We start from the raw sequence: 14,405 nt of genomic DNA on the forward strand, positions 1-14,405 counted from the left end.
TAATTGTGTTAAATTATTGAACTTCTACTGTAAAGATAGAGTAATGGCAACTAGCAGTAGAAATATTCCATAAAGCTGACTTTGTATCAAAAGTATACTTTTGAGTATCTCATATAGGAGGAGAAATAATCATCACAAACTGTGAGTAGAAAATAAAAGTTTCCACACTAAAAGAATAATTAAAGGCAATTGGAAGATAATAATAAAAAAAAGATTAAAATAAAGTACACATTGTTAAATGTTAAGCAACAGTTATGAGGATTAAAGCTGTAGTTTTGAGATCTAGAAGCATTTATGAAATAAAACATTTGCTACTGTGAACGATAAGGGAAAAAATACCCAGAAAGCATTCAGTGAAAATTTAATAGATGTCTAAGAATAGGTCAAAACTAGACTAGTCATCAAATAAACAGAAATGAATGACTACACATATAAAGTGTGTCTATTTGAGGACTAGTCTAGTTTTGGGCTAGTTTCAGATGTCTATCAGATTTTCACTGACAGCCCAAGTTTAGCCTTGTTTTAGCCAAGCTGTCTACGCTTAGATATCTATTAGATGTCTATTAAACATAAAGTTGTTTGCTGGGTAGCCACAGTTGTGCAAAATAAATTCACAATTTGTTTGTGAAAATGCAAAGCTCAAATTCTGAAACTTTAAGTGCAAGTTATGAGAATTTAAGTAGCATTATTAGGGTATAATTGAAATAAAAAGCTGTGACTTTACAGAACTAACATGTGGCATTAACTATGACAACACTCTTTCTAACAGCTCTGCTCGGTCACAGCCTCAAACCTTCCAGACAGAACCAGGAGTCTCTGTCTGTCAGTATGGTCACCGCACATACCAGCATGTGGATGGAGAAGAATAATAACCTGCTTACCATTCATATTTGGCATCCATTACCGGTGGCTGGGGATTATAGGTCTAGCCGTTCTCCAGCATTCCTGCTCATTGTGGTAGAACAACAGAGTCGGCAAGCAGATGTGGTGCAGGCGTGGTGCGAGGCCAGCTAAAGAATGGACCAGACCCGGCCCAGGGCCCCGTGCCATGCGGTGATGCCAGCGCACGGGTACAGATGGGAACCCCTGGAAAACTTGAGGGATGCAGCAGGCAGCCAGCGGCCACCCACCTGTACCTGCGTGTGAATACGCCAGCCGCGTGCAGTCCAGCACCTGTTTACTGCAGATACTGAAAGGTGCCATTAACCCAGAAAATGAGGCTGGGGTTCCGCTGCCAACCGTGGGACAGGGAATACAGCTCCTCATTTTCTCCACTCAGAAGGTAAGCGATTCCAATATCAACCATTTTACGCCTTGTCTCCTCCTGCTCCGCATTGTTGGGATACTTTTGCCATGCATACTAATGGCAAAATAAAATGTTTAAAAAATAAATAGATCAACAAATGTCACAGAGTTCAAGTCATGGAAATGTTTTGACAGCATATGAGAATAAGGTGAGAAATGAAATAATCCCTTACTGAATGAGTAATGAATTCATTTTACGAAATAATAAGTCATAATAACAAGTCAAATTTCAAATTTATGTTGCAAATAGTTGCAACTACGTATGAAAAATAAAGGAAAGACTTTAGAATGATGGTTTGTTTTTGACAAGTAAACGAGGAAATGGCTGGTAGTATTCAGGGCTTGACATTAACACCCACCAACCTGCCAAATGCGGGTAGATTTTAGCTGTTGCAGGTTAGACAACCACACTTTGGTTGGTTGTAAATATTTTTTAAATTGTAGTTTACTTAAAAGCAAAGTTCAACAATAAGATTGCCCATTAAGAAGAACAAAAAGAAGAAAAACAACTGTATTCGCGCAAGCAAAAGAATACCAAATGGGTGATTAAAGCTGCAAGCAGCGATGATAGGGACCTCGCACCCGGGCTCACCGCCGCCCGTTGGCCTCAGGATGACAGAGAACAGCGAACAATATTAATTTAAGCCGAATTTTATAAAGAACCTGAGAAAATCACACATTCATGCCAAACTTTCTCTTGTCAGCAGGTGATGCCATGACTGTGACTCAAGATTTGCATGTAGATGCCTTCAGTAGAGGAATCTTATCAACCATGTGAATTTTCAGCCAGATCGGACATTGTTTGGCTGAGTTATATGTAATTTCCTGTTGTCAGCAGGTGGCGCTATGACTGTGACTCGATATTGGCATGTAGATGTCTTCAGGAGAGGATTTTAATCAACCATGTAAATTTTCAGGCTGGTCAGACTTTGTGTGGCTGAGTTATAAGCCAAACTATCTTCTGCCAGCAGGTGGCGCTATGACTGTGACTCAATATTGCAATGTAAATGTCTTCAGGAGAGGAATTTAATCAACCATGTTAAGTTTCAGGCAGGTCAGAGATCGTGTGGCTGAGTTCTAAGCCAAAATACCTTCTGCCAGCAGGTGGCGCTATGACAGACTCAATATAATTATGGAGATGTGCTTAGGAAAGGACTTTCATCAACCATGTGAAGTTTTAGGCAGATCGGACATTGTGTGGCCGAGTTACAAGCCAAACTACCTTCTGCCAGCAGGTGGCGCTATGACAGACTCAATATTGTTATGTGGATGTGTTCAGGAGAGGACTATGATCAACCTTGTGAAGTTTCAGGCAGATCGGACATTGTGTGGTTGAGTTATAAGCATTTCCTGTTCCATGGTGAAGCGTTGCGGTTTGTCATGCCGCCACGGACACGCCCTTCTGCAAAATCTCTAGATCTTTACAATATATCATCGGTAGAGCTTTCAAATAACATCACTCAAATTTGGTGCTGATATAATAAAGTTTGCGGAAGGAGTGTATTACAATGTAAAACATGTCATTTCCTGTGGCCAGCAGGTGGCGCTATAACTCTATCTGGATATCAGCATATAAACGTATTTAGGTCATGACTGTTATCAAGCGTGTGAATTTTGAGGCAGATCGGATAATGCATGTTTGAGTTTTAACAACTTCCTGTTTTGTGGCGAATCGTCAAAGTTTGCAAGGCTGCCACGGGCACGCCCATCAATGAAAACTCTAAAGCTTCGCAATTTAACATCCCCAAGGCCTTTAGATGACAAAACCCAATTTTGGTGTTGATCAGATAAAATCCCTAGGAGGAGTTTGTTAAAATACAATGCCTGGAAATGGCAAAAATGCCACTTTTTCGCCACAGGAAGTTAAAAATAACCGACTTCCTGTTGGGTTTGAGATATGGCTCCAAGAGACTTTTTCGTATGTTTTGGCATGTTTGAGGTGTGTGCCAATTTTCGTGCATGTGCATGATTCGTATATCGGGGGCTCGTCCGATTAATTTTTGTAGGTGGCGCTGTCGAGTCATTTTGCCACGCCCACTTCAACATTGTTATGAAGATGTGTTCAGGAGCGGACTTTTATCAACCTTGTGAAGTTTCAGGCAGATCGCACATTGTGTGGTTGAGTTATAAGGACTTCCTGTTCCATGGCGAAGCGTTGAGGTTTGTCATGCCGCCATGGACACACCCCTCTCCGAAAACTCTAGATCTTCACAATATATCATCGCTAGAGCCTTCAGATAACACCACTTAAATTTGGTGCTGATACGATAAAATTTGTGGGAGGAGTTTGTCACACGGTAAAACATGTCATTTCCTGTGGCCAGCAGGTGGCGCTAAAACTGTATCTGGATATCAGCATGTAAACGTGTTCAGGTCAGGACTCTTATCAAGCGTGTGAATTTTGAGGCAGATCTGATAATGCATGCCTGAGTTATAACGACTTCCTGTTTTGTGGCGAATCGTCAAAGTTTGCGAGGCCGCCACGGACACGCCCATCGATGAAAACTCTAAAGCTTCGCAATTTAACATCGCCAAGGCCTTTAGATGACAAAACCCAATTTTGGTGTCGATCGGATAAAATCCCTAGGAGGAGTTCGTTAAAATACAACGCCTGGAAATGGCAAAACCGACACTTTTTCGCCGCAGGAAGTAAAAAATATCCAACTTCCTGTTGGGTTTGAGATATGGCTACAAGAGACTTTTTCGTATGTTTTGGCATGTTTGAGGTGTGTGCCAGTTTACGTACATGTGCGTGATTCGTGGATCGGGGGCTCGTCCGTTTAAATATTCTAGGTGGCGCTGTCGAGTCATTTTGCCACACCCCTTTTCGAGACCCATAATAAACGTAAATTTTCGCCACTTCTGAGGCGTGTGCGAAGTTTCGTGAGTTTTCGGGCATGTTTAGCCTCTCAAAACCGCGATTCATTCCGCGGAAGAAGAAGAATAATAAGAAACGGAGCAATTCCAATAGGGCCTTGCACCGTTCGGTGCTCGGTCCCTAATTACGCACATGGAAGGGCTCTCATTGATTGACAATGGCTTTAGGGTGCTTTCACACCTGTGAATTGATTTATTTGTTCCGAAACAGGGGTTTAAATTGTTACATTGCTGCACTTTGCTCTTGGTGCGGTTCGCTTTCACACTGCAAAGTTTCTAAACAGACCGAAATAGCTAAAACAAGTCATGTATGAGTAAACTCTCCTCACATTGATCAGAGTTTCAGGTTTTATTTTGTCCCGCTCAGCTCTCATGCGTCCTTATTTAAGTTATGATGATGAGCAATAAGACAATATAAGCAATGTGGAGACCGGGGGGTGTGTCTTGTGTAAAGACAGTAGGGGTTTGGTGGTGTTTGACAGGGTGTGCGCGGTGTGTCTGAAGATTGAGGAGGGATGCGGTGAGGAGGGATGAGAGGGGTGTGCAACGTATTTGAGGACCGGGAGACGCGTAATTTCTGGGAGATTATCACTCGTTTGCAGGCATCTGAGAGTTTCTGTGCATTTACGGGAGACTCCTGGAACTTGGGATGTCTGGAATGACCTCCCGCCCTACTCATAATTCTCTCTTTATATAGCCGTATGCCTGTTACATATCTATAAAACACTGTGATATAGCCGGGCTCGGATCGTATCGCTTTCTCACTACAATCGATCCGCTCCAGAGTTTGTTTCAATCGAGCCGAGACCACCTCATTCAGGAGATCTCAGAGCGATTGTTTTGGCGCGGATCCGAGGGCGATTGCTGGATTCACATATCCCAAACGAACCTTGCTAACTGGGCAAACAAGACAGGTTCCGAAACAAAAGTCTAGGTGTGAAAGCACCCTAGTGTCATGTACACAGCTGATGTGATGCGTGTGAGTTTTTAAATGCTTGCATGCTCCCGTTTCCTTGCCTGAAAATGCAATTAATGCAATCGGTTCCCTTTGAAATAGACTAGATAAAATGCGATGCTTGCTCTCAAGAGTTTGAGATTCTTTAAAAAAATGTGTAAGCAGCAGAGGTTGCCACTTTCGCTCTAACTTTGAACAGATTATTAATGGGCCTAACGTTAACCATTAGCAGGTGATCATCCTTTCATTACCGCACACAGTATGTTTTTCATTTACTCACTTTTACAGTTATTTTTTTATTCATGGTTTAATTATCATCTTTTACAATAGCATTTACTTCCCATTTACAGTTGAAGTCAGAATTATTAACCCCCTTTTGAATTTTTTTTTCTTTTTTAAACATTTCCCAAATGATGTTTAACAGAGCAAGGAAAGTTTCATAGTATGTATGAAAATGTTTTTTCTTCTGGAGAAAGTCTAATTTGTTTCATTTCGGCTAGAATAAAAGCAGTTTTTAATTTTTTAAAAGCCATTTAAGGTCAAAATTATTAGCCCCTTTGAGCAAATTTTTCTTTCGATAGTCTACAGAACAAACCTTCGCTATACAATAACTTGCCCAATTACCCTAACCTGCCTAGTTAACCTAAATAACCTAGTTAAGCCTTTATATGTCAATTTAAGCTGTATAGAAGTGTCTTGAAAAATATCTAGTTAAATATTATGTGCTGTCATTATGGTAAAGATAAAATAAATCAGTCAATAGAAATGAGTTCTTAAAAGTATTATGTTTAGAAATGTGTTGAAAAGGACTTCTCTCTGTTAAAAAAAAACAAAAGGGGTGGGGGTATAAAGGGGGGCCAATAATTCAGGGGGGCTAATGATTCTGACTTTAACTGCATGTATAGTGAACTGGTGATCTGGGATCTTTAGTAAGGACAGACTTCTGTGCATAGTTCTAGATGCATGACATTAATTCTTTAAAAAAAAAAAAGATTCTAACAGCCAAAATTATGGCTTGTGAAAATGGCGGGTAGATGGTAATGTTGAAAAACTACTACAGTGGCTGGTGATCAAAAAATTTTATATCAAGCCCTGGTAGTTTCACATGAACACTTAACCTAACATGAATAACTAATTTAGACAACTATGCAGTAAGTGATTGTCTTCAGTGTCCTCAATGAGGGCTACTTATGAACTGTTTAGTTTTAGTTTATTGTCATTGTTTAGTAGAAAACAATCAAATGCAGTTTAGGAGCTCTCTTAAAAAGCATCAGCAATAAAAACATTGTATAATACAATATAATTAAAGGAAATAAATAAGCAAAAGAAGTGAAAATAATTAAAGCCACAGCAAGTAATTCTGATATTTGCAAGGAAGATCACAGTGATAAATATTACTAATTTAATATAGTGGTGAGTTGGATGACAACAGTAAAAGTATTAAGGTAATAGCTACATTTCACTGACATAAAGTTGTTAAACAGCTGTTTACAGCATGAGAAAAAGTGGTGTGAATTGTCTTAATAGGGAAGGGCAGCAAGTTTAAGGGGCTATTACCCTTATTCAAAGAGTGAGGGGTTGATGGTGTGAGAGATTTATTAATATAGGTAAGGGCTGGGCGATATGGCAACAATTTTATCTTCATAATTCTTTTCCATATTGAACGACAACAATATATATTTCGATATAAGTTATCAGTGCCTCCAGTTTCAAAAGAGTATCCCAACATTGACATAAACCACAAAGATTAGATGCTTCATTAAATAACATTTTAAAGTAGTGTTTATTAAAAAACACAGTTTTGGAGTTTCCATTTTTCTGTAATATGATTATAATATTTAATATAAAATATAATATTCTGAAGAACTGTAACTGACAGCATATATAGTAAACAGTACACAAACAAAAATATACTTATTGCATTTCCTAAAAATAAACAAATACAGAAGTATTTTTAAATATATGTTTTACCAAATTCAAAATGGTAAATATAGCCATCATTAAAAAATAAACAAGTTTAATTGCAAATACTGCTGGCGGGAAAGTGAATCAATAAATAATACTTTGTGACTTTACATATCTCTAATATCAACACAATTACAGATTCCTGTTGTTGCATATGTATGCTGTGTGATTGGCTCTTAGATTAATATTGAGTAAAAATGTCCATAGGTTGTCATTGTTATCAACATAAATTTGATCGCTATTCGATATGATATCGTTTATCGGCCCCCAGATGGGGACTCTATACTGCTCAGTGAGAGCTGTCTTTAGGATGTAACGTTAAACCGAAGTCCTGACTCTCTGTCATTAAAAATCCTTCGACCCCGGCATCCTGGCCAAATTTGCCCACTGGTCTCTGTCTATCATGGCCTCTTAACCATTCCCATATCACAATTTTCACCTCTCCACCAATCAGCTGGTTTGTGGTCTGCGGTCTGGCACAATAAGGCTGCCGTCGCGTCATCCAGGTGGATGCTGCACACTGATGGTGGATGAGGAGATTCCCCGCAATGTGTAAAGCGCTTTGAGTGTCCAGAAAAGCGCTATATAAATGTAAGGAATAAAAGTTTAAATATATTATTATATTAATAATATTAATAATAAAAAACAACATAAGTATACATTTGACTAACCCGTATTAGGGGTGGGCGGTACACTGGTGTCACAGTCATTACCGGTGTGACATTGCGCCACGACATGGATTTTCTAATAACGTCAATATCGTAATAAATCTATTATATGCGCCAGAAATTTAAGCCATGCGACCTCATAATATATTTGGGAGCATTTGTGCGACTAAATATAATGGTTGTAGTCAAAACCTGTTTTGATTTTTTTCTAAAAACGTGCTGAATCGCTCTTCCCTGCTGCTATATTGGTTCATATTAGCTGTCAATCACTGAAGGCTTTCCGCTGTCAGATGACAGGGAGGTTTTGTGACTGGCGGGAATGCAAGCGGCTGAAGAGCGAAAAGTACACGGCAAACCCCACCTAGTTATAATAAAAATAATAATAATAATAAAGGCGCAGATGAGAGCGATCATGACATGTGGTGAATATTGATCCGCCAGCTGAGATCAATCGAGTGTCAGAAATCTTGAGTTTTCAGAGTTTTCGGAGAAGGCGCCCAAATCTCAATGCGTTGCATTCACAGTGTGTTCAGCGCAAATGTTCGCTAAATGTAAGCTCTAATACTGTACACATCATAGCTAAAGAAGCTCGCCTTTATTAAGTTTACACTGTAACTGCAGCTTATTACAAAAAGCGGTATTGCGGTGGTGTTCATCGCAAGAATCCTGCTCTGCCTGCTCATATATTGGGTCGGCTGAGTCGCATGCTTTCCACAAACACAGAAAAATGAAGATCAGCTCATAACGAGACTGAGCATTTACAATGACACAAACAAAACAAAACCTTTAAAGAGTGGCAGAAGTGAGACTTTTCTTACTTTCTTTATCTTTTTTGAGATGTTATTTTGCTATTTAGTTACTGATGCCTGTTTTGCAGCTTTCAGTATTGAATTGGATGATTTATTATAGTCCTTTATTTGTTTTGTAGCAGAAATATTATTTATTAAAGTGACATGCATATTAAAACAATAGTTCCAAAAAATATTTCATACTGCAATGCTTCATTTTTGTTTGATGCAGACCATAAATTTATTTCTCATAAAGTAACAAACTTTTACAACAGATAACTTACATTCAAGCACATTCTATTGGCAGCATCATAATGAGAAATGTAATTCATTGTTACTATTATTGTCATTCTTATCATCATTAATATTCTATAATTATTAGACATGCATTTTGGAATTATTGCACACAAATATCAATGTCATCTCAGCATTAGTTAGATAGTTGATTCTGGTTTTTGTTAGTCCTAATTGATGTTGTTTTAAAAATACAATAAATTCCTTAAAATACAATTTGCAATGGTGCTCATTGATTTTTGGTGGGTGCTCCCAAATTTTTTCTGATGATCCTAAATTCTTTTTGGTGTTCTTTTGGTTTTTTGCAAAATAAATATGTTTAGAATGCATAATACTCTCCCATGTCGCTTTTTGATAATGATACCTACAATTTACTTATTATATTATAAAAATATTAACTGTATTCACATACTTAAAGGGCCATGAAACCCCCTTGTTTCAGCAGGGTGTTTTCACACCTCTACTTTGGAAAAAGTCAGAAAAGTGGGCGTGTCCAGCTTTGTTTAGGGGGGAGTGTCGGAGGAAGTAAAGAGGCATGGTGTGGGAGAGTCTATTTGGGCGCGCTGACTTTCCGAGTCAAAACACACCCACACAGGGGACAAAGTGACGGTGTGTACATGGACATCTGTAGTCTAATTATTTGCCAAAATATTAAATGGTGGCCTTTAACTGCAGTTTGGCTCTTTCATTCAGGGAATTCATTCATGTTCCTCGCGACAAACAAAATATTTGATTCGAGGAACTGCTCTAAGCGTGTATTTTTCATGCAATGTTTGATACCGCACGGCGAATGAGAGAAAAAAAAACTCAGCATTTCCCGGAAACTTAGATGCACTCGGCAGGTAGCATCAGAAAGCCGCGTTTGTTATTCCGGTCACTAAATGCGGCGAAAATCCTACACGAGGTTAAAGTTTGGTTGTGGTGCTAACATGTTTGTACTCGGTGCAATAGTTAACTTAGTTCGATACGAACAAACTGAATAAACAAAGAGCACTGGTCGCTCACTTACCAAATCTGTAGAGACAGGACAATCACCAGCAACTAGAGCCGCGTCTTTATTAAGAGAAGACTACAAGCGAATCCGGATCTCAGCGTTTGCAGATGAGAACAGCTCTCAGATAAACAATAATCCTCCTTAGACACGTAATTGTTGTCGAGCGTCGCGTACACTGTTAATCCACACGTGACTCCAGCTGAGTTCTCACAGAGAGAAAATGAAAACAAAACTTAACGGCAGCAAACTATAAAAGCAACACTTGTTTTGCCAAAACGCAGAGTCTCTGCCGTCTAAACACTATGACACTAATGAATATTAATGAAGTTGCACAATGGAGCGCGCTGATTGGTTTGAACCAAGCCTTACTCATGCATTAATGCATCACACTATAAGACGTAATAAAACACACTCTGGCACAGACGTCCAGTCTGCACACTGGAATACAACGCTATTATGTCATGACCGTGACGCAGCTTCAAAAATTCCTTTCAAACCGGAAGTCCGAATTTGCTTGAAATAATGCAAAAACAACCAATTTACACTTTTTTTGTGAAATATAGGTGTCCTAATAGTGTTTTTAGCAGTGTGGGACACATATACAACTGTCAACAGCTCAAAAAATGTGTTTTGGTGTTTCGTGACCCTTTAAGGGACAGGACAGGCTACTACTCCCAAAATGTAAAAAAAAAAAAAAAGCTTATTATACTGTGATATTATACCATCACCGTTCAAAAGATGAAAAATACCGTGATATTAATTAGGTCTTATCGCCCACCCCTAACCCGTATAATGGTTCATCATACCATTGTGAATGCATAATTTTTGAGCTAGCAGATCGGTCCTATAGTAGATGCTTAAAGTGTAAAAAAGACATATCTTGTAAAAATAGGTGTTAATTTCTACATACATTTAAATAAGCATTCAAAAATAGTAAATGACTTAAGAAAACCAGGCTTATTACATCAGAGATCATAGAGAACATTTTTCGTTGGCTCACAGTGCATTATTCATTTCAGTATTTCACTTTAAACATAAGCTCTTTCACATTCTGTGACTGTTTCCTAAAGGGACACTTCACCCCAGAAATGTTAAATCTGTCATAATTTACAGTCCAATCCCAATTCTACCCTTTAGCCCTTCCCCTTCCCCTTACCTCTCGTTTTGATTAGGGTAGTGGTGTCCAAATTCTCTTTAGCTTAAAGGCGTAGGCTAAGGGCAAGGGGTATACACCCCTTCAAACGAAAATTTTTCAGGACCACACTCAAACCAAAGGGTAGGAAAAATTTCCCAGAATACACCAGCTCCAGCTACACCCGGAAGTAAGGAGTTCCACTAATTAGTTTTTTTTTTTGTAATTATTACGAATTTTTACAACAAACAAACACGTTTTAATATATTCATAACCGCATTCGTGTTTTACCCTCATGCTTTAAAAAAAACACTAAAATAAAAACCCCTAAATTTCACAATCTATAATGCTTAATAATAACTCCTGTACAGCGTCCCACAACATTCTGACACTCGATAACACTGAAATACCCTGTCAGAAAAGTCCAGTGGCTGGCAATGGCCTTTTTACAGTGTCTTCTATAATGTTAATGTTGTTTTTTGTGTGTTTACAATAATGAATATGGCCACAATGTAAATGCACAGTACTGTTAAGATCTTATTGCCACATTAGATCATTATGATAACATAATACATGGCTTCAGTGATTTCCTGAAGATAAATACCAAAAATGAACACAACTAGAATCACTACAGTATTCGCCATAATCTGAACTCATGAAGCAAGAGATCGCAAGGACACATGATGACGTGTGCAGGTGATGTAGTGCTGTCCCAACTCTTAGGGGTAAATTTTGAAGCCCTTCCTCTTAACCCTCGGTTGCGAGGGCTAATAGAAGGGGTAAGGGTAAAAAATAGAATTGGGATTGGGCCTTACTCATCCTCTACTTGTTCCAAACCCGTTTAAGTTTCTTTCTTCTGAAGAATGTTGCCATTGCAATGCAGCAATTGATTTCCAAAATATTCCTTGTTCCTTCTATGAATAGCAGTGGTTGCTTTATCCCAACATTCTTCAGAATTTGTTTTGTTTTAAACAAATGGAAGAAATTCATTAAAGTTTAGAACCATTTGAGTATGAATAAATTGTGACAAAACTTTCATTTTTGGGTGAGCTATCCATTCAAGTGTGTAAATCCATTACACTGTAAAAAGTGAAATACAGACCTAAAATGTAAACAAGCTCTAATTAACTCTTAACAATTTGTTTTATGTTCCAAATGTTGTACATTATAAATTCTGACAATTGGAAAAAAATGACAGGGGTGTCACGGTGGCTCAGTGGTTAGCACTATTGCTGTGCAGCAAGAAGGCTACTGGTTCAAATCCTGACTGGGTCAGGAGGTCTTTCAGAAGATTACCCCATGTCTGTGTGGGTTTGCTCCAGGTGCTCAAAATTCCCCTACTTTCCCAAGACATGCGGTGTATGTGAATATGATAAAAACTAAATTGGCTTAAGTGTATGTGACTGAGAGAGCTCACAAATTAGCTCACAAATCTCAGTGCTGGGTTGTGGCTGGAAAAACATCCACCACATAAAACATATTCCAGAGTAATTGGTGATTCATTCCACTGTGGCGATTCCTGATATATCTGAAGGAAAGTTGGAGAGTAAGTAAAAATAACGGGCATTTTTTATGAAGTGAAACCGTTTTGTAATCCTTTTTTACACTTCTAAATTATAAAGTGATGTGTTTGGCGTGGATATTCTTGACGGTCTGTTTAAGTCATGTTTATGACATAAAGGTCAAAGTGCAGGTTTTGTCACTGCATTTTAGCCCATAAAGCATTCTGAGAAAACACAAAGCTACAGGTAAAAGAATAGTTTCAGCAATTTATGTGACATATTTGTCAGGATCTTCCTCACTTGTGACCCGCGATCCCCATAAGGGGTCTAACATGTACTGTAGGTGTAATCAGTGTCTGAGAGTGGGACTTGCTGAATGCTTTGCTGATGCAGATCACACTGTGAACATCCTACCAGGGTCAGTGTGAGTAGGCTGCAAACTCTACAGGCTTGTTTTTGTAAAGCACAGGAGCTCCCTGGAGTGTCATAACTCTTAACCCCAATGTGGAGGAGGATGTTCCTATTGTGCTTCCTAATTGCAATGTGGATCTTTCATTTAGTCGGTGTAAAAGTCACGTCATTTCCTGTCCTGCTGCTGGCAAGAGTTTTTGGTGGCAGCCCAAGATCTCTGGAATTTTTTGTTCCAGTGATCTATGACCTATATGAACTGCAAAAACGCATTAAGCTGTTTATTTAAAGTGGCCCTGTTATGCTTTTTCAAATCTCACCTCTCTTTTATGCTATGAGAGTTTTGAAGACATTTACGGTTTCTTCAAGAAATAATAGATTCTGAAACACTGAAACGAGACTTTAGTAATCCCTGTTTCATTACCATAGCTGATATACATCCCTGATTGCAAACAAATTTAGGTGTCTTTAGGCAGTTATGCAGCTGGTGGTATTCCTTCGGCCCAGACAAAATTAATGTGAGCCTGAATTGGCCCACCTGTACAATGGCAAAGGGGGTTGGGGGGGGTGGGCAAAGATTCAAATTTACATATGGGCCAATTAAGGCAAAGATTTGGCATATATGGCTAAATGTAATCTTAATGTGAGCCTAATGTGGCCCATGTGGAAAATTATAAATTTGGCCCAAATGATGGAGTACAAATGTGGGCCACAGTTGGCAAAACTGTGGCCTAGTCATTTAAGGGTAATCTGGGTCTAAACCTAAAGTGGCTCACACTTATAAGTGCAAATTTGGCCCAGTTATCTTAAAACATATGTGTGCCACTTTTGGCAAATATTTGGCAACAGTAAGGTATGGCTATTGCGGCTGTGAGTCTAAAGTGGCTCAGTGAAAAAAAGGCAAATGTGGCCCAGTTATTTTAAAACATGTGGGCCACTTTTGGCGAATATTCGACAAAACTCAAAAATCTGGCTAATGCAACTTAGCCTAGTGGCTCGGAGAAGATATGGAAAATGTGGTTGAGTTATCTTAAAACATATATTGGCCACTTTTGGCAAATATTTGGCACAGTGAACTCTGGCTAATGTGGCTTTGAGCCTAAAGCGACCCAGAGAAGATATGGCAAATGTGGGCCAGTTATCCTAAAATAAATGCGGGCCACTTTTGACAAATATTCGGCACAGTAAACTCTGGCTAATGTGGTTGTGAGCCTAATGTGGCCCAGAGAAAAAAACAAACAGGAGACTAAAAGTGACAAAATCAACAACGTCAATGTAAACAGCAGAATCAACAGCAAATAATGAAAACTTTCATAAATAAGCTATATAATTTATTCATACTGCAATGCATGCTGGGATTTTTGTACTTTGCCACAACCAGCAAGTGTAACGTGTTGGCCAGATCTGGGCCAGAATAAAAGCAAACTGTGGCCCAGAATAGGGTCAGTTCAGGTTCATTCGGTTAAATTCTGGCTGATATGTGGTATTGCTATGGCTTAATTGTGGCCCAGATCTGG

At 38.8% G+C, this 14,405-nt stretch overlaps 1 protein-coding gene across 1 annotated transcript in view; it reads left to right on the plus strand.

Annotated features, from left to right (window-relative positions):
• Positions 1–14,405, plus strand: part of rp1l1b (rp1 like 1b) — a 68,530-nt gene that overhangs the window by 9,680 nt on the left and 44,445 nt on the right. Inside the window, exon 3 of the mRNA XM_087298097.1 lies at positions 770–1,282. The gene's annotated coding sequence lies outside the window, so the exon portion shown is untranslated. The remainder of the gene's footprint in view (positions 1–769; positions 1,283–14,405) is intronic.

Source organism: Danio rerio, chromosome 20, assembly GCF_052040795.2.
Source record: "Danio rerio strain M-AB ecotype USA chromosome 20, GRCz13ab, whole genome shotgun sequence".
NCBI classification, from domain to species: Eukaryota; Metazoa; Chordata; class Actinopteri; order Cypriniformes; family Danionidae; genus Danio; species Danio rerio.